The sequence below is a fragment of the Mytilus galloprovincialis genome, chromosome 2 (assembly GCF_965363235.1).
Source record: "Mytilus galloprovincialis chromosome 2, xbMytGall1.hap1.1, whole genome shotgun sequence".
In the NCBI taxonomy this organism is placed as follows: Eukaryota; Metazoa; Mollusca; class Bivalvia; order Mytilida; family Mytilidae; genus Mytilus; species Mytilus galloprovincialis.
Genome location: NC_134839.1, coordinates 28468219 through 28491024, shown reverse-complemented (window position 1 = coordinate 28491024; position 22806 = coordinate 28468219). Strand labels below are relative to the sequence as shown.

The window sequence follows — 22806 nt, the reverse complement described above, 5'->3', positions numbered from 1 at the left end:
AGGATATAAGAATCCAGATGTCAAACTGAGAGCTTTTCCTCCAGATAAGAGGTTGTGTGTATATACTGTTTTGAAAGAATATATTATACGTACTGAACTTATGTGTGTTCACACTAATCAGTTGCTTATCAGTTACATTAAGCCGCACAAAACAGTGACTTGAAGCACTATTTCCCGTTGAATTAAAGTAGTTTTGCAAAAATCGGGTATAGACGCTCGACAATTTAGTGCTCATTCAGTGAGATTTGCAGCTACGTCTAAAGCTAAACTGTACAATGTTTCTTTAGCTGATTTTATGAGTAAAGCGGGTTGGACAAATGTGAATACTTTTGCAACTTTCTATAACAAGAGAATTATAAATTCTAATAGTTTTGATGTAAATGTGTTGAATAACTGCCACCACCCTCCCCATGGCCAACTATTTTCCTCATGGTAAGCCAGTACGAGTTATCGCGCATGATTTTGATTTCTTATCCGTCTGATCAGTCTTTTCTGTGTGTGATATCTTATCAAGACAACATGCTGAGTTTGTAAAGACAATGTTGTCACTCGTAAATAATTTGACAACCCTAAGTAAACAATATTATAAGTATATGACATTGTAGCATGCTAGGTTCCGCATGAGTACGATTTGTATAAACTGACTTTATTTCCGAAAGATAAAATTCGATTTTACCGAATATCAAACCATACAAACAAAATAAAAAGTCGAAAAGGGACAAAAATGAGATCATGATTACCAAACATATCTATATATATAAATAGAGAATAATACATGGCAAAATCCGTATCGTATGTCGTATCATCCCGAGCCACCAATATCAGGGCCCGAGGGATCATATTGGTCGAGGGTGATACGGCATGTGATACGGATTTTGCCATGTTTTATACACTTTAACATATATTTCAACAGGAGAGTATTATATTATATGAACTGTTTTCTAATCCATAGCACTGGGTTACCTTCAGTTCTACTTTTGTCTTGTTTCAAAGGCCTTAATAGAACTGCTCAATTACCAGTGGCGGATCCGCCAATGATTACTTATCCGAAGCACTTGGGTTACCTTACAATTTTGTGCTGTTGTTTTAAAAATATTTTGTTTATTATTGTATTTTTTGTGTGTTTTGTATTTTTTATAGTTCCATTTAGTGTGCCAAAAAATATGAAAACTTGACGTTCGTGACGTCACATAACAAACAATGACGTCACTCAATAAATTGGGTCATGCCCGAATGACCATTCTCTTGGACCTATTTTGAGGAAATTTTTTCTTAAGAAAAAACTAGAGGCTCTAAAGAGCCTGTGTCGCTCACCTTGGTCTATGTGAATATTAAAGGAAGCAGATGGATTCATGACAAAATTGTGTTTTGGTGATGGTGATGTGTTTGTACATCTTACTTTACTGAACATTCTTGCTGCTTAAAATTATCTCTATCTATAATGAACTTGGCCCATTAGTTTCAGTGGAAAATGTTAGTAAAAATTTACAAATTTTATGAAAATTGTTAAAAAATTGACTATAAAGAACAATAACTCCTAAGGGGGTCAATTGACCATTTCGGTCATGTTGACTTATTTGTAAATCTTACTTTTACTGAACATTATTGTTGTTTACAGTTTATCTCTATCAATAATAATATTCAAGATAATGACCAAAAACAGCAAAATTTCCTTAAACCTAACAATTCAGGGTCAGCAACCCAACAACGGGTTGTCCGATTCATCTAAAAATTTCAGAGCAGATAAATGTTGACCTGAAAAACAATTTTACCCCATGTCAGATTTGCTCTAAATGCTTTGGGTTTTGAGTTATAAGCTAAAAACTGCATTTTACCCCATGTTCTATTTTTAGCCATGGCGGCCATCTTGGTTGGATGGCCGGGTCACTGGACACATTTTTCAAACTACTAACCCAAAAGATGATTGTGGCCAAGTTTGGATTAATTTGGCCAAGTAGTTTCAGAGGAGAAGATTTTTGTAAAAGATTACTAAGATTTATGAAAAATGGTTAAAAATTGACTATAAAGGGCAATAACTCCTAAAGGGGTCAACTGACCATTTCAGTCATGTTGACTTATTTGTAAATCTTACTTTGCTGAACATTATTGCTGTTTACTGTTTATCTCTATCTATAATAATATTCAAGATAATAACCAAAAACAGCAAAATTTCCTTAAAATTACTAATTCAGGGGCAGCAACCCAACAACGGGTTATCCGATTCATCTGAAAATTTCAGGGCAGATAGATCTTCACCTGTTCAACAATTCTACCCCATGTCAGATTTGCTCTAAATGCTTTGGTTTTTGAGTTATAAGCCAAAAACTGCATTTTACCCCTATGTTCTATTTTTAGCCATGGCGGCCATCTTGGATGGTTGGCCAGGTCACCGGACACATTTTTTAAACTAGATACCCCAATGATGATTGTGGCCAAATTTGGTTTAATTTGGCCCCGTAGTTTCAGAGGAGAAGATTTTTGTAAAAGTTAACGACGACGACGGACGACGGACGACGGACGACGACGGACGACGACGGACGCCGGACGCCAAGTGATGAGAAAAGCTCACTTGGCCTTTTAGGCCAGTTGAGCTAAAAAACTGACTATTTAAAAAAAAAAAAAAAAAAAAAAAGTAGGGGTATGCGATAAAGGGTGCACATCAAAGTTGCGCGATATGGATTAAACAGCAGGCTATTTATCAAATATGCAAAAATACTGTATTTACTATTAATCATGTGATAATATATTTATCCCCGGCTTAGTATATATCTAGGATTTTGATTGGTTAACACGCGTCGTTACAAAACCCATAGCCCTGGGTGTTGCTAACCCATATCCCCGGACGTTGCTAACCATTATCCCGGGGAACTTCACGCAAGCTTTCCTTAGTTCCATGATTGCTCCTTGTGAAATATTGAATTCTGAAGATTATCTATGATATTTGTAATTAAATATTTGATTCATTAACGATTTTGTCCTATCATGCCGATCATTTACACTCATTTCATTAAATGCATCGCTTAACTGCCACATTTTCAAGGAAAGGGACTATGCAAATGACCCACGTTGACATCACAGCATCTATGACGTAACTCTCACAACATTGAGCGCCAAATTTGACTCAATCCAGTTTCTCTGTCTCCGTATTAAAAACGTCTTATATTTGACTACATGTAGGGTTCTACCCTGCATACCCGTAAAAATATGTATAATTTCCAAATTTCAACAAAACTTTTTTAGATAATGAAAAAAAACCGTTGTTTTCACGTACCACTTTGTACCCGAATTTCCATAAAACTTACCCGATTCGGACTAAGACCGGGGATAAATTCGTTATCTACGTTCATATCCGTAGATATGAACGTAGATAACTTATAATATCTTTCGACGTAAACCCGAATATGAGACAACGTAGATTTGAATACACATGCACAAACACAAACTCATTGCAATATTTTGATTTTTTATTAAAAGAATAAATTCAGTCTCTGCTTTTACTCTTGTTAATTTTATATCCCAGAATTGTATATTTATTAATATTTTCACTAACTTTTCAGCCATGATTTCTGAGACATTTCAAAATTGGCCTTCAACACTAAATGCTTCTGTAGTACTTTTCCCGCGACGATGCAGTTTGCTTATAAATCACAATGAATGTAAAACACACTACAGTACATAGACGTATTGTCCTTACATAGCTTTAATTTTGCTATGTGTAAAAAAGAGAAATGTCATATTAATAATGAATAAGTATAAATGTACAGACGTCGCGTACGGTGTTGGTGATAATACGGGTTTTGCTTTCCAGTTCGCCTTTATTGCATTTGTTAGAAGTTTCGGAATTGATAACTATATAAATGTATATATCAAAATGTGCGTAATTAAAAGTAGAAATGGAATATGCCTTAAAATCAATACTTTTATTCATTTTGTTACTCGAATGATCCCTCATAATACTGATTTTGAGCGTGTAGACACGTAACACCGCGACATACGATCAGCGTTGCTTTGAAGTTATTCTTGTCACTTTTTAAACTTATTAAAAAAAAGTTGTACTCATAGCAAGAGTAGTCTTTGGTGTTAATGGTGTATGTTTTAATTATGACGTCATCGTTAACTGGACGCGTCTGACCAGGACGAAAAGTTCACTTTGTTTTGTGGTCAAGCCGAAAATAGAAAAAAAATATGGATAGGGGTGAAGTTAAGAGTGATTTTAAAAGGTAATTCAAATAGATTATTCCGAAAATGATATATCTTTTTATTCCGTATATAATAAGGAAAAAAATAATAAGTTTTGTTACAACATTTTAAAAGATCGTGCCAGAATTCATGATTTTTTGAAATTTGTATTTCTGTCACAAAACCCAAATCTCGCATATTTTTTGGAGCTCTTCAAAATTCGAACGAATGCTGCAGATTCAAACCACAATTTACATATCCAACCTTCTTGTGTCAAAATTATACAATAAATATACAACTTTCTATGTCTTCAATTATTAAGTATTGTTTAAATTATGTCCTAAATTGTTCATTTTATTAAATCCGTTGAAATGTCACACTCGCCGTTTTCTGACGTTTTGGCGTATTTGTTAAGTGTCTTATGAAAAGTAATAGGCAGTTGCAGTCTTTTCTACGATATGAAATTTTATTCAAACGTGAAAACTATTTTTTTAAGTGTATGAACAAATATTGTGTCGAAGTTTTAAGAGAAAATATTGAAAAAAAAATAAAAGCGATCTTTTTGTTTTTGTCTAGTCAAAATGTCACAAAACGCCGTTTTCTACATTTTTGTTACAAGTATGATAAGTCATATTATACAGTTTTGGAGGGGAGAAAATTTGAAATTATAATAGCACAAAAATACTATATAACATTAAAATCTCAGTGACTGTTCATGGATTTTTTTGAACCCATTTTCGATCACATGTCGGAAGAATTAACGACACAGTCAGCGACTACTTTTGTCTAGTCTTAATGTTACTTGTTTTGACGTTACGTTCTGTAAAACTTGACATGTAGTGCCTAACGTCGCAAATTACGGAAGCCTTTACGTACCATGCTAATTAACAGTACTGTAACTTTTTCCAATTTGATATAACAGATTATGAATTTGATATAACAAATTATGAATTTGATATAACAAAATATGAATTTAATATAACAAATTATCAATTTGATATAACAGATTATCAATTTGGTACAACAAATTATCAATTTGATATATCAGATTATCAATAAATATATAACAAATTATCAATTAGAAATAACAAATTGTGAATTTCTCTACCAATAGTATGATTTAATTACATGTATAATAATGAGATTGATTGAAACATTGCGTAACCCAAATTGGCGCATTTTTTTGTGTATTGATTCATTGTTTATCTGACGTCCAGCGACAAATATGTCATTGAATGCTTATACAAAACTTTCTTAACAGGTTTAATGTTTCTGAAACCCTCTCCCTCCCCTTTTATCTATTATTGAGGCAGTTTGGGGGCCTAGTTTGAACGTTCTCTATTTAGTACATGGGACCTGGTGTCTTAGAACGAACGATTATAATAGAAAAAGGATCAATTTATATTGCACATTTTCAAATCAGAAAGAATGGATAGTGTGTTTCTAGGGACATGGGAACATGCAAGGATAAAAAATGCTTTCCCTTCCTCAAAATCCTGGCATGCTTCTTTATCAATTTCGATGGGCACATACAAGGATTAATGAAACATCCTTAAGTTCATCCTTGCATTTTTCTTTATATTTTATATGTTTGTTTCAATATTTATTTTGTTTGCACACTTTTTTATTAAAAACAAAGACCCATGCGCGAGATCTAGAAGAGAAAACATATGCGCATGCACAATCAGTGCAAAAGGGATCTGATATATCAAATTTATAAATTTTTATTTCAAATTATCATAATTTTGATACAATATCTTAACAGATTTTTTTTCGAATCTAGTTAAAATTAATATCTGTATCTGTTTCGGCGGAGGACATTTTAGCGCATTGGTAGGACATTTTAGAGAAAAAAATCTAACGTTTTAGCGCCAAAGTAAAGCCAATTTTAGCCCAAAACTTTAAACCCATTCGAGCGAAAATGGAAATTATCAATGCCCATTTTAGAGCAATGCTTTAATCCATTTTATGATTAATGATTAATGATCAATATTTTTTTTAAATAGAAGCAAGACAGCACAATTTAAAAAATATCATGTCCATTAAAATATAGTTCACTAAAATTTTAAAATCAAATTTTAAAAGACCGTTCTAGCCTGGAATTTATATTCAAGAGAACGTAAGTAATGGGCTCTGGGTATACCCCCTGTACAATACTGTTCATAAAGTTGCAGTAGGAACTGATATTTCTCTTTACCTTGTCTAGATTGTGGTGCACATTCGTCTATACATTGTATTTTTATATATGTTGTTGTTTGCAATTTGATGATAGTATAAAAAAAAAAAAAACGTAAATAGCTGAGTGACAACTATAGAATTACTTTTATTTCCATGATGAACCGAAGTGAACATTATATATATATATATATATATATATATATATATATATATACATACAACTTTAATATTAAGCCAGCATAAATTAATGCTCGTGGTCTTAGTATTATTCAACTAGGAAAGTTTTCGCTAAAATGGGCTATCGAAAATACAGCCGAACGGATTAATCCTGCGCTAAAATGGGCTCTAATGTCTGCGCTAAAATGTCCCCTAGTAGTTTTTCGCTAAAATTATCTGCGCCCATCTGTTTTCTTGTTCATAGGTGAGATTAAATTTCCTTTTGTTTATGAATTATGAAATTGGCAAATTTGATTAAATAAACTTTATTGTGGTTAATTTTGAATTTGCTTTCAACTGTTGATTCTTTTAACATTTAATACAGGCGATGAAACAAACTATTAAACTAATAAAATTTTTATTCGGAAATTATCAAAAGTGGATAAAAGAATAAGCCCTTGACACCATTTGCGAGTATGATGGTCTTGTAAAACAATGATAGTCCGTCGGAAGGGGGCGATAAATGACTGACCCGTGTTAAGAGAGAGCAGTATCTCTTGCACGTAAAAGTCACCCTTTTAGATTTCGAAAAGAGCAGGCTAAGGCTACAAGGAAGCACTCGCACCCTCAAAGTGGAAACGGATTAATATAAGTTGTATTAACTTGTTTCACAATCCACTATAAATAAATATGTTTAAACTAAAAGAAAAAGCAGCAGAAAAGACAGGGGTTTAAACTTTTTTAAAAAATATCCTGTTTCAATCAAAAAAAGAGAAAATATCTTTGCTCCAAGGGGATACTAATTTAAATGAATATTATTTTTCTGTTTTAATTTAACTGTACTTAAAAACAATATGTGCCGCTTTTGCATTTCGGTTCTATACGTAGCAAGTCAAGCAAAGCGCTCATATAAATTATGCTGTATGATTGAGCTGCACGAAATGAAAAAAAGTACGACGTTATTTATACAATGCATGAAAAATAACGTCAAACTAACGTTACCAAAACTAACACTAACACCGTACGCGACGTCACAGCTAAATTTTCAAATTTCTTTAAAAATGTCTTCAGTTAAGACAAAAAGTTTAACGATGTGAAAAGCAGCGTCTTCTATGTAAAATAAATTTGCAGATTTTGGCACTTCTATCACATTCATTGGCAACCTACTGTATAGAACAATAGATATTTTCCCAAATTAGATTTTTTTTTAAAAGTTTGGATGTTCCGAAGTGACAAAGTTTTTCTAAAAAAGATCAGTTTGCAGGTCATCTTATAATGGACACTCTATCAATACATGTTTATCAGTTTCAACAATATTTATACACGCTTCACATGTTCGTTGATAGAAGGATAGGTCTCTCACTATAACAATAATCATATAGTCTTAGATTACTTGTTTTTTTTTTTATAGATATAAGCCAATCGAAGCTCATACTAATGGATTTATGTACTAATATTCTCAAACTAATCAGCAAATTTTCCCAAAATGCATGACGCCTAAAACCGTAAAGAAAGTCCCACAAAAAAGTGTTTACAATAATATTCCGAGTATTATATAAAAAAGGGGGTACCCTGCACGGAAAACAATATTACTTATATCAAGGAGGTTATATTCCTTGCTTATATCATGGAAGCATGCTTATATGTAAAGGAAAGTTTTAACCACGGATTTGACTGAACTTGACAGTGTTATCTTAAATTCACAACAGGTGATCAAATACATGATGAAATTTGTGAACTTCACGCGGATATCTTTAGAAAACATTCTTATCGAAACAACAGGGGTCGCAGGCATCTGTTTTCATGTATTATTCTCAATTCTAACGATTCCAATTGTCTAATTCATTCTGATAAATAAAAAAATTAAAAAATTCTGCAAAGACATGTACAATATAAATGCAAGAAGATTTGGTATGAGTGCCAATGAGACAGCTCTCCGTAAACTTTACCGTACAGAACAATAATTAAAAGAAGTTTACTTTTTATTACATGTATGTTCAAGTATTAAAATTAAATATATTTCACGATAGAAACTTCTGAAAGGACGGAGACAAATTAAAAATAATATTTATTTTGTTCTATGCGATTTATTTTTCTAAAAGTTTAGTGGATAAAATAGTTTGATAACTTGACCATAAACCCACTTATTCATGGTATGGTATCAATATTTCTGAACTGACACTACGTACTTTTTATTGCTTAATTCTTAAGAATTTAATATGCAATGTTTCGGGTTCTTTCGGGAGTATTCACAGGTAAACCCTCATCAGAGGCCGACCTTTGGTATTTATTTCGTATCTCGTATCATAGATAGATGTGCGTCTGTTTCATAACAGTTTTTTTAATATATTAACTACACGTGCATATAAATCCACGTTGTAGCTAGTCTTTTTACAGACTGAAAAAGCTGACCAAGTTGATTTTTAAGCTCTTTTGTTTAATTAATGAAGAGACTTATTGTCTTTATTTTTATCACTAATTACTTCAACATAAGTCTACACGGGATATTGAAGAGATAGTATTTATCAATATCAAATTGTTAAATTCAGGGTATACTGGCGTGTTTGTTTTATCATGGAAATATAATTTTTCCATGGTTTTATAATTTATTAGAACACACCCGTGATATCACGGGTCCGTGACTGAATTAAAGTATATAACTATGCGCAAGCCTTATTTTAGTATTAGTATTGTCATCTGATAAAGTCATGCCGATTATAAGATACACAGTTTTTCTCTGCTTTCAAGTCTTTCTGTTTGAACCCGTCGAACTGAAACAATAATATTAATTATTTGGAAAACAAAAGGTCCTGGAATGGAGTATTTTTTAATCAACAGCATTGTCCTATATAAGTTATAAATAAAGTTGAATTCTTTGCTTCGCTGTTTTACGTCATGCCCACTAACAAATTGAAAACTGTACATATACGCCTTATTTTTAGTCCAGATTTTTAGTATTCGTATTGTTATCTTAGAAAGTCTTATTGATTAAAATACTACAATAGGTAACAATTTGACAATTTAGTAGTGTCAACCCTGTGGTTATGACCCGTGTATATAGCATATTAATCCTGAATACAACGTTTGGTGGTGCGCCTGTCAGATGCGGAACGTACAGATAAGGTAATAGGTAACAGGTGAATATACTATTGGTATCGGTAGCGGACTCGACCCGGAACTTCTGAATTATTGGCAATATTAATTACGTGGAAAACAAAAGGGCCTGGAGTGGTGTAATTTTTAATCTACACCTTTGTACTATATTAGTTATATATAAAGTTGAATACTGTGATTCGTCGTTTTTACGTGATGACGGCTGACAAATTGGACCTCGTAATTTTAGTATTATAAATGATATTATACAAAAGCATTCATGTTTTGCATTTGAAGAAACATGTGTAGGTACCCTGCCGGGAAGAAACATGGACATATAAGAAACCGTAACCCGAATAATCCAGTCGTTATATTACGATCACTTCGATCACTCCATTAAGAAAAGTAGTGGATAGAGGGCGCTGAATTATTCGAGTTATAGAAACCGTCGGTTATCTCAGATACGTGATCTATTGAAATAAATCGGTTTCATGTCTTTATTAAATCTGTTTCACGGTATACACTATATTATAAAGCTTCCTGTGGAGGGGTTCTTCGACTTAAGGATTAATTATCATGTCGCTAATATTCTTATTGTTTTAAAACCCATATCTGGTTTAGGTTTAAATATTTGTTTGGCAATCGAATCTTTCCGAATTATATACCAGAATTTTGTTATAATCTTTTTAAGATATTCAGCATTATAATGATACGTTGTAATGAACATATTTCTGCCTGTTATTTTGTTCTTATTTTTTCTTCCGAAGTTTTAACTGTCTGTCTTCGTGACGAATTTTGTGCAATATTTGACTGACGATTTCTTTCGTGTATCCCTGTCTAGATAATTTATCTATAAACAGTTTAATACTTTTATTATATTCGTTCTTATTGCTGCTTTTTCTTAAAACTCTAAACCCTTCTCCATAGAGAAACAGGTAGACGCATGACTTATATATCTTGTATTCCAGATGCACTAAATCGTTTACTTTTATATTATACCACATATAATATATATATTTCAGCCAAAATTAAACGGATCTTTATATATATATATATATATATATATATATATATATATATATGTCTAAAAATAGCAACAATCAACATTCAATCTATTTAAGCGTGGATCAGTTTGTGAAAATAAACTGATACAGTTACTGAATTAAAATTATATAAATGTCTAAGAATATAACTTAAACACACTAATTAATACATTAAAAAGTTCTATTAGATGTTAAATAGAAATACGCAATATTTCGCTAAACAAATTAGCTTCATCAGGCGTGTGCATCTCTCAAGGTGAAATCGGATGCATGACAAAAAAATATTTTTGTAGCTTAATCTATACAAGAGTTGAGGAAAAGTGTAACATATTGATTGATGTTGCATAAAATATGTTTGTAGCTACAACTACATGAAGTTGGAAATTATTCCATATATATATATAAAAGTCTATAAAAACGACCAACCAGCAAATTTACTATGTACCGGATCGTCTAGAATAGGCGATACTATGCAGATAAGGAAAAAATTATATCAGTCTAAAGATTTGCACAACGGTAATATATATATATATATATATGGTGTTTAATGACCTTAACTGGCTTTTAAGCCCTCTCACGGTCGGCTCGGTGCCGGAAGGCGTTTGGTGAGCTTTATATTTTGATGCCGTGGGTCAGGAACAGGTAGTGGAGGACGCCATATGTAGGCCGCCATCTTGGTGAGTTGTTTTTCTTTTTTTGACTATTATGATGTTTCGTTTACTTCACAACGGCTGCTTTCGGGGCCAGTTTGGTCAGCTTAGCAGCCTGCTAACCTGGATGATGGAATAGTGGTAGATGAGTTTGAGACAGGAAGCGTTATATATACCACATTTAAGAATTTCATAGTATGAGTATTTATTTCAAAAGTAAATTTCAGCAGGTTATGTTTCTTATTTGCTATTTCAAATAGTTGTTTAATTTGCTCACTGCTTCCATTAAATATAATAAAGCCATCATCTCTCATTCGTTTATGAAATTTGATATTATCTTTGTATGGATATTGTTCTATAATATTATTTATATGGTCAAATATAGCAATATCAGATATTTCCGAGGAAGCAACTCCGCCCATTGAAACGCCAACGATTTGTTTATATGCGTTTTCATTAAACGTAAATTCATTTTTTGTCAGAAAAATACTAAGAATATCAAGAAGACTTCTGTAGATGGTCTTTTAATTTCATATTCTTGTTTGACATGGTCTTTCAGCGTATTTTCTATAGTCGTATTAATTTCATTGAAATTAAGATAAGTATATATATTTATATATAAACGAGTCTGAATTGAAAACTACGTTCAAGCCTATGATTGCGTTGGATAAAAACCGCAATTTTTATACGTGTGCATGTAAAACAAATTTCGTTGTAGAAGGGTCTAAAAACAGCACAAACAACATTTTTCAAAAGACCAAAAAAGTGAAAAAGTATATTTAAACAAAACGCATTTGACAAACAGGTCGAACAACTGGTGTTCTTTAACACTGCTGACTGCCATTGGCGATTGCCAAATAAAGTTGATCACAAGATGTAACAAAATGGATCTTAATATAAATTTAATACTAAACAGAAAAAAATTAACTTGTGGGGCACGATGTTATGCCACAAACATACGGTGTCAATATTTTTTTAGTACACCAGATCCGGATTTCGACAATAAATGTCTCTTCAGTGATGTTAGGGATCGAAACGGTATTTGGAAGGCCATATAAAAAGTACCCTCATTTTTAGATAGACTCTTGAATTTTAAGAGTCAATATAGGATGAACGGATCATATAAACTGGAGGGAATATATAGCGATGTTATATCATAGGAAACAAGTAAATCACTCTGTTTCGTGTGAGTATTTGCTATATATCTGATAAAATCGTTAGCATCTGATAGATATGTATCTTGTGTCTTCACCAGTGGAAGAAGAAAATAATCTAGGTATTTTCCAATATTTAGTTATGGTCCCGAGCATTGGCTAATAATAGGTCGACCTGGTACATGTACTTTTTCTTTATTCATACATTTATTTTGGTACATTTCTAATGTTTCCCTTGTGAATCTTAGGAAGGATATAGGCTTTTGGAGTTTTAAATGTTGTACATTCTTCTCGTAGGGATTTGAAAGACATTTCGTCTATTTCATCATTTTCTTTCATACGGTATACCAATTTATCGACAATTTTTTATGGTGTTTTCTATGTCATTTAAATGGGATTCGCCTTCAGTAAGATAGTCACGTTTATTATGTATTACATGTAGTCGTGTTATTTTTATCGGCTTTATGAATACATATAGTATTGTCGATTTTTAATTTCTTTATGCATTCACGTTCCGATTTAGACATATTGTATTATTTTAATCGTTGGCATATAATTTGATAATACGTGTTTTGTGTAGAAAATGTATTTTTCTATTGAATTATCGCCATTGATTGGAACTTGAAAATTAGACTTAATTTTGAAAGGGTGGTTTTTAGTTGCTATGCGTATATTAGTACCGAAATAATATTTCAGTCGCAACGACCTCTCAAATGATTGAAAATCTTTTATCAATTGTCTGTGTTTACATTTGTTTGTAGGAATAAATTTTAAACCTTTTGCTATAACTTTAAATCCAGTTTCAGCTATATCTCTTTTTGATAGGTTTAGGACGAACTCTTTATGAAAGTTTAGGTTCTGTTTTTATTTTCAATAGCAATATTGTGTTTAAATCTTATATGCTTATTCTTTGTTTTATTTCTTTTCTTGTTTTTTTTATAATATCTTCTAGTATGACCCATGCTTATCGATGGTGTCAGTGATCAATGGCAAAATTGCGCTTAGTTGAAGTAAAGGTCATTATTAGAGCCTTATGTAAATTGAATGATACATGATAATTATTACGGCAACCAATCGGATTCTTCGATTTAGGAATAAAAGCTTAACCAGTGGTAGATAGGCATCCGATTTTTATTTCTGTATTGGTGTTACTATTTATATTTCCTTAGGAATATTAGCTAGTGAATTCTGTAAAATGTTCACTGCCATGCATTTATTTATTAAAACACTATTTGTAGGCTTTCTCAATGAGATACACTGATGAATGATTTATTGTTTGTTTGTTATGTCCAGTGGCACATATGCATCTTTCGGACAGTGTTACTATGATGGGGTGAAATAATTTCGTCTGCTAGTATAATAGCATAACTACCTTTGATATCATGATGTATGATTGATTTTTGTTTGTTTTACGTCCAGTGGTACATATTTCATGTATGTTTATGACGATATAGTGTGATAATACAGGCACTTGTCTCAGAAAAAAAATTCCCATATATACCTTAATATAAGGCCTATAGGAAAAAAATTCTGAGACAAGTGCCTGTATGTGATAACCTAGGTTTGCTACTAGTATAATAGCATAACATCCGTTGATATAACGACGTATGCTTAATTGTTGTTAGTTTAATGTCCAGTGGCACATATTACATGTTTGTTTTGGACACTGATATTGTGATTACTGGAGGGTGTTTACTAGTATAATAGTACAAACTTTCCGTGCTTTTTTTCTGTCGGTGATGTTAATCTGTTATCAATTTCGATGTTACCTTCTAAGGTTTTAAATGACAAATCGATGAAGAATGGTTGTTTGCTAATATTATATAATAGTATAACTTCCATATCTCATTGACAATCATATACAGCTGTGTAGTTTACAAGGCTTATATATATATATATATATGCTATTGGTAGAGTACCACTTGGCTTTTATCATAAAAAATTGGTATCTTTAAAGACTGAGGTTGCGGTTGCGCAGTGCTTCTCATCTGATCACTTTGAACAGTGATTCTATGACGACATAGAATTCAAATCAAACTTCAACTTTAATCAAGGTAAGTATCGTTTAATTTAGTAATTTTCCTTCACGCCTGAACACATTGAATAGGGTTGATGACCATATCTCCGGGCAATGATGAACTGTCATCATATTGTTAATGAAATTTCATTTAACATAAAAGAAAACGTATTAAGGCCAATTGTCTATTTATTGTTAAGCATAAAATAATTGTCAGAAATCAACTGTGTTGAAAAACGGGTCTCGAATCATCAAAATTTTCAACTGGTTATCTTTCTTTGTGGTTAATTCTTTGGAATGTAAGCAATTTTAGCCACATACTTCTGGTTATATCGATATTCCGGCATGTCATATGGGATCATATGGTGTTTGAAATATAAGCATATGAAACTACTATACAAGTCAGTATTACATTCTTGAATGCTATATAAAATTAGTATGGCGAACGGATTCCAAATCACACACTATTGCAGCGACATGTGAGAGCTTGCTGACCCTACCTTAGTATGGCCAGAGTTTCTATACATTTTCGGTTAAGCTGGGAATAGGCCGTCGGTCCGGTAATGTTGTTAAGAAAAGGTTTTCATACATGTTTAATAGTTCTGATTTAAAACAGGTTAAAAGGAAAATGCAATATCCAGACAACATTAAAATAAAACTACATGATAGTATATTCTTCTCTAGTACGAGAAAGACTACGGTGTCGGAGTGTGGAATACCCCGGAAATGTGGCGCTATGAACATGTTCATGGAGGTCGAAAATTGTGATATAAATAAAATAAAATATTTGCCACAGTTCAATTGCAATTAAAATAACAATAGGTGAAACTTATAATGTTAAACAGATATATGTAATATTGATATAATTATTATATGTAATACACACAAATTACCTGAGGTTTTAGTTTCCTTCTCCAACACAAATACCAATATAATGCTACGAAAAAATTGTATCCAAGGTAATCTATATCATGTTCTGGTCTTAATTTTCTTCCATAATTAAATGTCAAAAAAATAATACGTTTTTTGGTATTTGATGGGCGCCGCCATGTTTACCTGAACGCTTCGGATATAAATAGAGATAATTAGCCATAGGTAGAGTTACTGATCCGTGACCACTCGGGTGGATCGATATTTATAAACGCTACTGTTGGCAAATGAGACAGCTTTGTATTTATTATAATCCTTAAAGCGGATCTAAAAATAACGACAGATTTTTTTTTAATTTTCCATCAAAATGTCATGTCATAAAATGTATCCACGGTACCTAATCTGGAATCTGGACTACATTTGTAACAATCCCAGTCAATGATCTAGGTCCAATTCTAGGAACACCCCTTGATTGCTTAGCATCACGGTGCTTATCTTTTAGTTTCACTCCAGTGGCGGATCCAGGGGGGGGGGGGGGGGTTCCGGGGGTGCGCACCCCCCTTTATTTTTGCCGATCAATGCATTTGTATCGGGACATATGTTTTGCACCCCCTCTCTTTGCTCTGGGTGCCCTGGGTTAGCACCCCCCTTTCGAAAATTTCTGCATCCGCCCCTGCACTCGATTGTGAAGTCATTTTGAATCGATTACTTAACAAATATTATTTTTTACCTAAGGTTCATCATAACAAATGGACAAATATGGCTGTATTTTCACCTCAAAAACAACTCTGTGTACAGACTGACCTGTGATGTTTGGAAAGTTTTAATGCCTAGCATCCACTAGATATATAAAAGTTAAATGCATTTTGTGTTAAAGAAAGATAAAATCTTTTATTTTTTTTTTCCTTTCTGCAGAATGTGTAAAAATAAACAAACACCTAAATTACTTTGATACTGTCCACTCACTGACTCAGATGAACTCTTTAACTCGCCTGTAGTTGTGAAGATACCTCTTGTCCGTGTCAATTAAGGACAATCAAAACAATACAAACTGTTTTTTTTTACCAGAGGGAGCATCTCATAGTTGTACCACAACTTAGTTAATTTTCAGACCTTTTGCATGAAGGAAAAAAAATGCCCATCAAAATCCAAAAGAGATTTTATCTTTCTGAAACACAAAATGCAATTAACTTTATTATATCTAGTGGATGCCAGGCATTAAAACTTTTCCAACTTCACATGTAAGTCTGTACTCAGAGTAATTTTTGGCATGTAAATACAGCCATATTTGTCCGTTTGTTATGATGAACCTTAATGATATTAGGAAACGACCATTTAACTTGGAAAAGGGAGAGGGGGGATTATGTTTATTCAAAATAAATTATTCTGATTCAAATTTGATGAAAAAATATTGTGGTCGAGCAGATACACCTAGCCTTTTATTGCTAGATATAACTTGATTGATGGCGTCCAAAAACCTCAAAAAATGGTTCGCGTAAAAATAATTCTGACTCAAACAGAACTTTATTACCCCCCTCCCTTTTGAAAAAAAAGAAAAAAAGTAAAATGGGTGCTCCCTTATTATGGGTATATTGGCTGAATTCAGGCAGTCAGGATTCTACTTCGTCAAAATTATCTCCCCATTATGCCAGTTTATTTTCACAATCGTAGAAATGGAAGCCATTGTAGGGATGACACGCTACCAATTTTTCTCTTGGAAACCGATAAATTTATCCACATTCCACCATTACGATCCTTATATGTCAGTTGTATTTTAAAAGATAAATGTATCAACTAGCTAATGAGCATCAGTTAATGATCTTGTCTGCATTGATTCAACTTAAAACTATTGTCTGATCGGTTATCAGGTGGAATTTTCGAAAATTCACAAACATTTAAAAAAAATTCTAATTAAATACTTCGTGGAAGGGCAGACTAGATTTTTTTAGTGATTGAAGACTATAAACCCTAGCTATCACAGACAAAAAAATATAATTTTTCGAAGATATGCATTTTCATCATCCAACTTGAAAGACTGTCGTCAAGTACTTTTAGTAAAAAATAGTTATTCGAACACACCAACTCTATTTTTGTGATTCATTAGATAGGTATTACACTTGACCCATATATTTCATCTTTTAGTACTGTGATTTTTATGCCCCACCTACGATAGTAGAGGGGCATTATGTTTTCTGGTCTTTGCCTCCGTTCGTCCGTTCGTCCGTCCGTCTGTGCGTCCGTTCGCTTCAGGTTAAAGTTTTTGGTCGAGGTAGTTTTTGATGAAGCTGAAGTCCAATCAACTTGAAACTTGATACACATGTTCCCCATGATATGATCTTTCTAATTTTAATGCCAAATTATAGTTTTGACCCCAATTTCATGGTTCACTGAACATAGAAAATGATAGTGCAAAGTTCAGGTTAAAGTTTTTGGTCAAGGTAGTTTGTGATGAAGTTAAAGTTACATCAACTTGAAACTTAGTACACATGTTCCCTATGATATGATCTTTCTAATTTTAATTCCAAATTAAAGTTTTGACCCCAATTTCATGGTCCACTGAACATAGAAAATGATAGTGCGAGTGGGGCATCCGTATACTATGGACACATTCTTGTTTTTTATGTTATAAAATCAACCTGTAGGTTTTATATATAAAAGTGATAGAATCTGAAGCGACACGATGTATGAAAATTCTTGCTTTGTACGATATCAAGACAAAATATTCAACTCAAACACGCCCTAACATAAAAAGGTGCACTCGATTGTCTCTTTTTGATACTATTGTAACCTATTTTTTGGAATATTTTCTTGAGTCACATTATAGAAGGACAGACACGAAAATTATTGAACTAATAGATTGATATGTTTTCCGTGCGTGGTAAATGTTTTTTTTTAAACATGTCGTCGACTTGATATCTATTTGTTCTGCTTAACTATGTACTAGATAAATTGAAAACTTATGCAAATGCTGTTTTCAAAATAAAACACATCGTAGTTGAGAAGAAAATTGTAATTTTGTTTGTTTCTATAAACTTTTTAAATGTTTGTCACTATAGTAAACATTACAGTACACATTTATCGCCTTCTCTAACAAAGAGCTTCGATTCTTTTGTTCTATTTCAACCAGGTTTCCGACTGCATGTATCAGTCAGGAATTTACTTTGTCAAAATTATCTCCCCATTACGCCAGTTGATTTTCACAATCGTAAAAATGGAAGCTATTGTAGGGATTAAGCGCTTCCAATTTTACTAATGAAAACCGATAAATTTATCCGCATAGCCCTGTTACGATCCTTATATGTCAGTTGTATTTTAAAAGACAAATGTATCTACTAGCTAATGAGCATCAGTTAATAATCTTTTCTGCATTGATTCAACTTAAAACTATTGTCTAATTGATTGTCAGGTGGAATTTTGAAAATTCATAAACATTTAAAAAATTGTAATTAAATATTTCATAGAAGGGCAGACTAGATTTTTTTTAGTGGTTGAAGACTATAAACCTTTAGTTATCACACACAATTTTTTTTTTTTCGAAGATATGCATTTTCATCATCCAAATTGAAAGACTGTCGTCAAGCACTTTTAGTTAAAAAAAAATAGCTATTGGAACACACCTTCTCTGTTTTCATGATTCATTAGATAGGTTTTTATTACATTAAATACCTCACCTTCATAAATTTAGATATCAGTCCACTCGCTGCATTATTCAACCGGAAACCAGCCAGAAAAAGAAACCATGACCCCGTGACAACCTCTCCCACCTGACACCTGTGTGTCCTAAACCTTCATCATTTTTTCCGGTTCTACAACGCATGCTGCACGTTTTTTTTGTGGAGGAGGAAAAAGTTTATTTTTTCACAAACAGTTTAACAAGTTGATAATTTATATATTTAGTAATTTATATTGATATTTTTGTTTATAATTATAGTATATTTGGATAATTTTATATTAATTTTATCTGAATATTATGGATAAAATTCCAGCTTCAGGTACCCAAGAGGTAAGTGACAGTCAAATTCACACATCCAATGGTAATTTGTTGTCCCCTTGGCGTTCGGCCACCCATTCAGATGAATTTTGGGATAGAAGTTTGGAGTTTATTCCAGGTGTTTCTGGTGTCGGTCTGGAACAGGACTCGGAACCTGTTCCTGTCAGGACTTTGCCTTTCACTCCTGGTGCTAGTCAGTTGAGGTTATCTAGGCCTAGCAGGGTATCACATACCGTAACTAGGCCTGCAGAGATACCAACGTCTCCTGTGGCTTGCACGACAAGCAGGCAGGAGACACTACCAGCTGGCATCAGGAGTGACCCCTTTTCTCGGACTAGGTGGCCCATGAATTTTGCATACCCTCCCATGCCTATGGGAATGCCCAACTTGCCGCCTTATCCCCAGCCTTTTGATCCTTATTCGGCTCAATCAGTTTGGTCTGGTCAGGGGTTTGGTGGTAGATCCTCTTCAGAGTCATCCTCGTTTAAGGATGAGATGAGGAGTCTTACCACCTCCATTCACAAGATACAAGCTACTGTTAATGCTAAGTTTTTGGAATTTGGTAACAGGCTTGATCTTATGGAGTCTAGGGGTCTGTCTCAGGATCCTGCACAGGATCCTCCCAGACCTCCTAGACAGTTGTTGGAAGACGACTCAGTTTCTTTGGCCCCTAGAAGTCAGGAAGGTAACTTTTTGGAGGACCAAGATGGTATTTCTGATGCTGATAGTGTAGTAAGCACAGATGGTGATGCTTTCGCTCCTAAGGATCCTGCTTCAGGCAATCCAGATTGCCTTAGGAGTCTGGTCTATTCTATTCGTAGGAATATGTCGGATATGCCCATGTCGTCTCCACCTAGGGTTTCTTCTACTCCTTCAGATTTCATGGCTTGCTCAGGTATAGTCAAGCCAGAGTCTAAGGGGTATTATTCTTTTCCAGAGTCTGGGCACTTTACAACTGCTTTGTCTTTTGTAAACTCTTCTCTGGCTGAGAATCTTGCTAACACTAGCAAAACTGGTGGTAGTAAGTTCTCTGGTTTCGGACCTGTCTCTTACCCAGGGAGATGTAGATCTAAGGACTTTGAGATCCATGGATCTTCCGTGGGTATGTCGGCTCCTGCTTGTGACCGGGCTTTTTCTAGTTTGCTTGGTTCGAAACCTTTGGATGGCCTCAGACTTTCTCAAGCTTCTTATGTCAAGTCAGAGAATAATCTGAGGTGTTTGACTTTTGTTCTTGAGACAGCTGAGCACTTTTTGTCAGCAGCTGGGTCTCTGTTAAAGGACAAAGGGGAGGAATTTTCAGATTTGAGGTCTATGCTGCTTCAGGTAGACAAGAGTCTTGGAATGTCTCAATTCCTTCTTCTTGGTACTGTGGCCAACTTTACTCTTGCTAAGAGACGGGAGATTCTTGAAAAATCAACTGTCTCTGAAGCTCTTCAGCAGAGACTTGTCAGTTCTCCTTTGTCTAAGGACAAGTTGTTCTCTGTTTCCTTAGAGCAGTTACAGGAGGAGGTGAATAAGGCCCCTCCTGTAGTCAAGGTGGATGTGAAGGTCACTGATGGGAAAAGATTTGTCAAAACTACTCAGATGAATAATCCTTCTTCTTCTTCGTCTTCTCATCAACCCAAGGCTTCTACCTCTTCTTCTTCTTCACAGTCTACGAAGAGGCCAGCTTTTTCTCGTCCCAACTATTCAAGTGGGAAGAAAGCTAAAGTGGTTAAGGGAAAGAAGCAGGGTAAGTGATGTGTTGTCCCCTCCGTTGAATCGTTCCCCACTGGAAGAGGAAAATTATACTTCTCCTCTTCCTCATCTTCCAGTGGGGGGCAGGCTGTCCCACTTTCTAGATCAATGGGCTCTGATAACTTCAGACAAGTGGGTACTTTCGATTTTACGGAGGGGATTGGAAATTCAGTTTCTGGAACAGCCTCCTCTTTCTCCTGTTCCAATCAATCTGTCAGTGACAAAGGATTCTCAAAAGAATCAGTTGTTACAAAACGAAGTGAACATTCTGATTCAGAAGGGTGTATTGGAGGAGGTAAATCCTCCTTTTCATCTAGGGTTTTATTCCCGGCTGTTCTTGGTACCCAAGAAGAACGGGAAAATGAGACCGGTTCTAGATCTTTCTGTTCTCAATCAGTATCTGGTGGTCCCACATTTCAAAATGGAGACCAACAGGTCTATCAGGTCGACAATTCATTTAGGAACTTGGACAACCTCTCTAGATTTGATGGACGCCTATTTTCACATCCCTATTTCTCACAAGTTTCGTCATTTCCTGAGACTGGTGTGGGCAGACAAGGTTTACAGTTTCAAGGCTATGCCTTTTGGCCTGGCTATTGCACCCCTAGTTTTTACCAGGATTTTTCAGACGGTGGTGTCGTATCTTCATACTCGGGCAGTTCTCATTCATTCCTACCTAGACGATTCTCTCATCAAGAATCATTGCCGTTCTCTTTTGGAGGAACACACCAATTTGTCTATCCTTTTACTCCTGAGACTGGGTTTTTTGATTTCATGGGAAAAATCAGAGATAATTCCCAGTCAGAGTTTCAATTTCCTGGGAGAACATTTTCGGACAGATCTGGGTCTAGTGCTTCCTCCAGAAGAGAAGGTAGTCAAGGTATGTCAGTTAGTCAATGCTCTGACTCAGTTTTCATCTGTCCCAGCTCGTCAATTGCTTCAGCTGGTGGGTTTCTTGATTTCGATCATGGACGTCATTCCACTAGGACGTCTACACATTCGTCCAATCCAGTGGTATCTGATGGAGTTTTGGCATCCAATTTCTCAGTTGTGGGAGGCACCTGTTCCCATCCTTCCTCGGTTGTTACCTCATCTTCAATGGTGGCTTCAGGAAAAACATCTTCGGAAGGGAGTTTTGTTGGATCCTCCAGACCCCAGCCTAACTTTGTTCACAGATGCGAGTCTGATGGGTTGGGGAGCTTATCTGGAGGGCAGGACAGCATCAGGCCTTTGGTCAGGTGCTCAGTTGGAGGAACACATCAATCTTCTAGAGATGAGAGCTGTGTTTCTTTCTCTCCGTCAGTTTCAGGCTGTGATTCAGGGTCAGTCACTACTGGTTGCCACGGACAACTCCACAGTAGTGGCTTATCTTCAGAATCAAGGAGGGACCCATTCCTTTTCTCTGTATCATCTGAGCAAGGAAATTCTTCTTCTGTGTCACAGTCTCAATATTTTTCTGTCAGTGAGACATGTTCCAGGCAGTCAAAATCTTCTGGCGGATGCTCTCTCCCGTTCCCGTGTTCCAGTGAACACAGAATGGGAAATTCATCCATCAGTGTTCCAGGAGATCATTCTTCGTTGGGATCGTCCTCATATAGATCTTTTTGCCACCAGTCTGAATCACAAATTGGAGACTTACGTTTCTCCCATTCCAGACGAGAAAGCTTGGGCAGTAGATGCTATGACCCTATCTTGGAAGGGAATGTTCAGTTACATGTTCCCTCCTTTTCGTCTTCTT

The 22806-nt window shown here is 34.5% G+C and overlaps 1 protein-coding gene across 2 annotated transcripts in view; it reads right to left on the bottom strand.

Annotated features, from left to right (window-relative positions):
• The window catches only part of LOC143063308 (uncharacterized), a 36083-nt gene extending 20540 nt beyond the window's left edge, over positions 1 to 15543 (bottom strand). For both annotated transcript variants that reach the window (XM_076235371.1, XM_076235372.1), the window contains exon 1: positions 15364 to 15543. The gene's annotated coding sequence lies outside the window, so the exon portion shown is untranslated. The remainder of the gene's footprint in view (positions 1 to 15363) is intronic.
• Positions 15544 to 22806: the final 7263 nt, after the last annotated feature.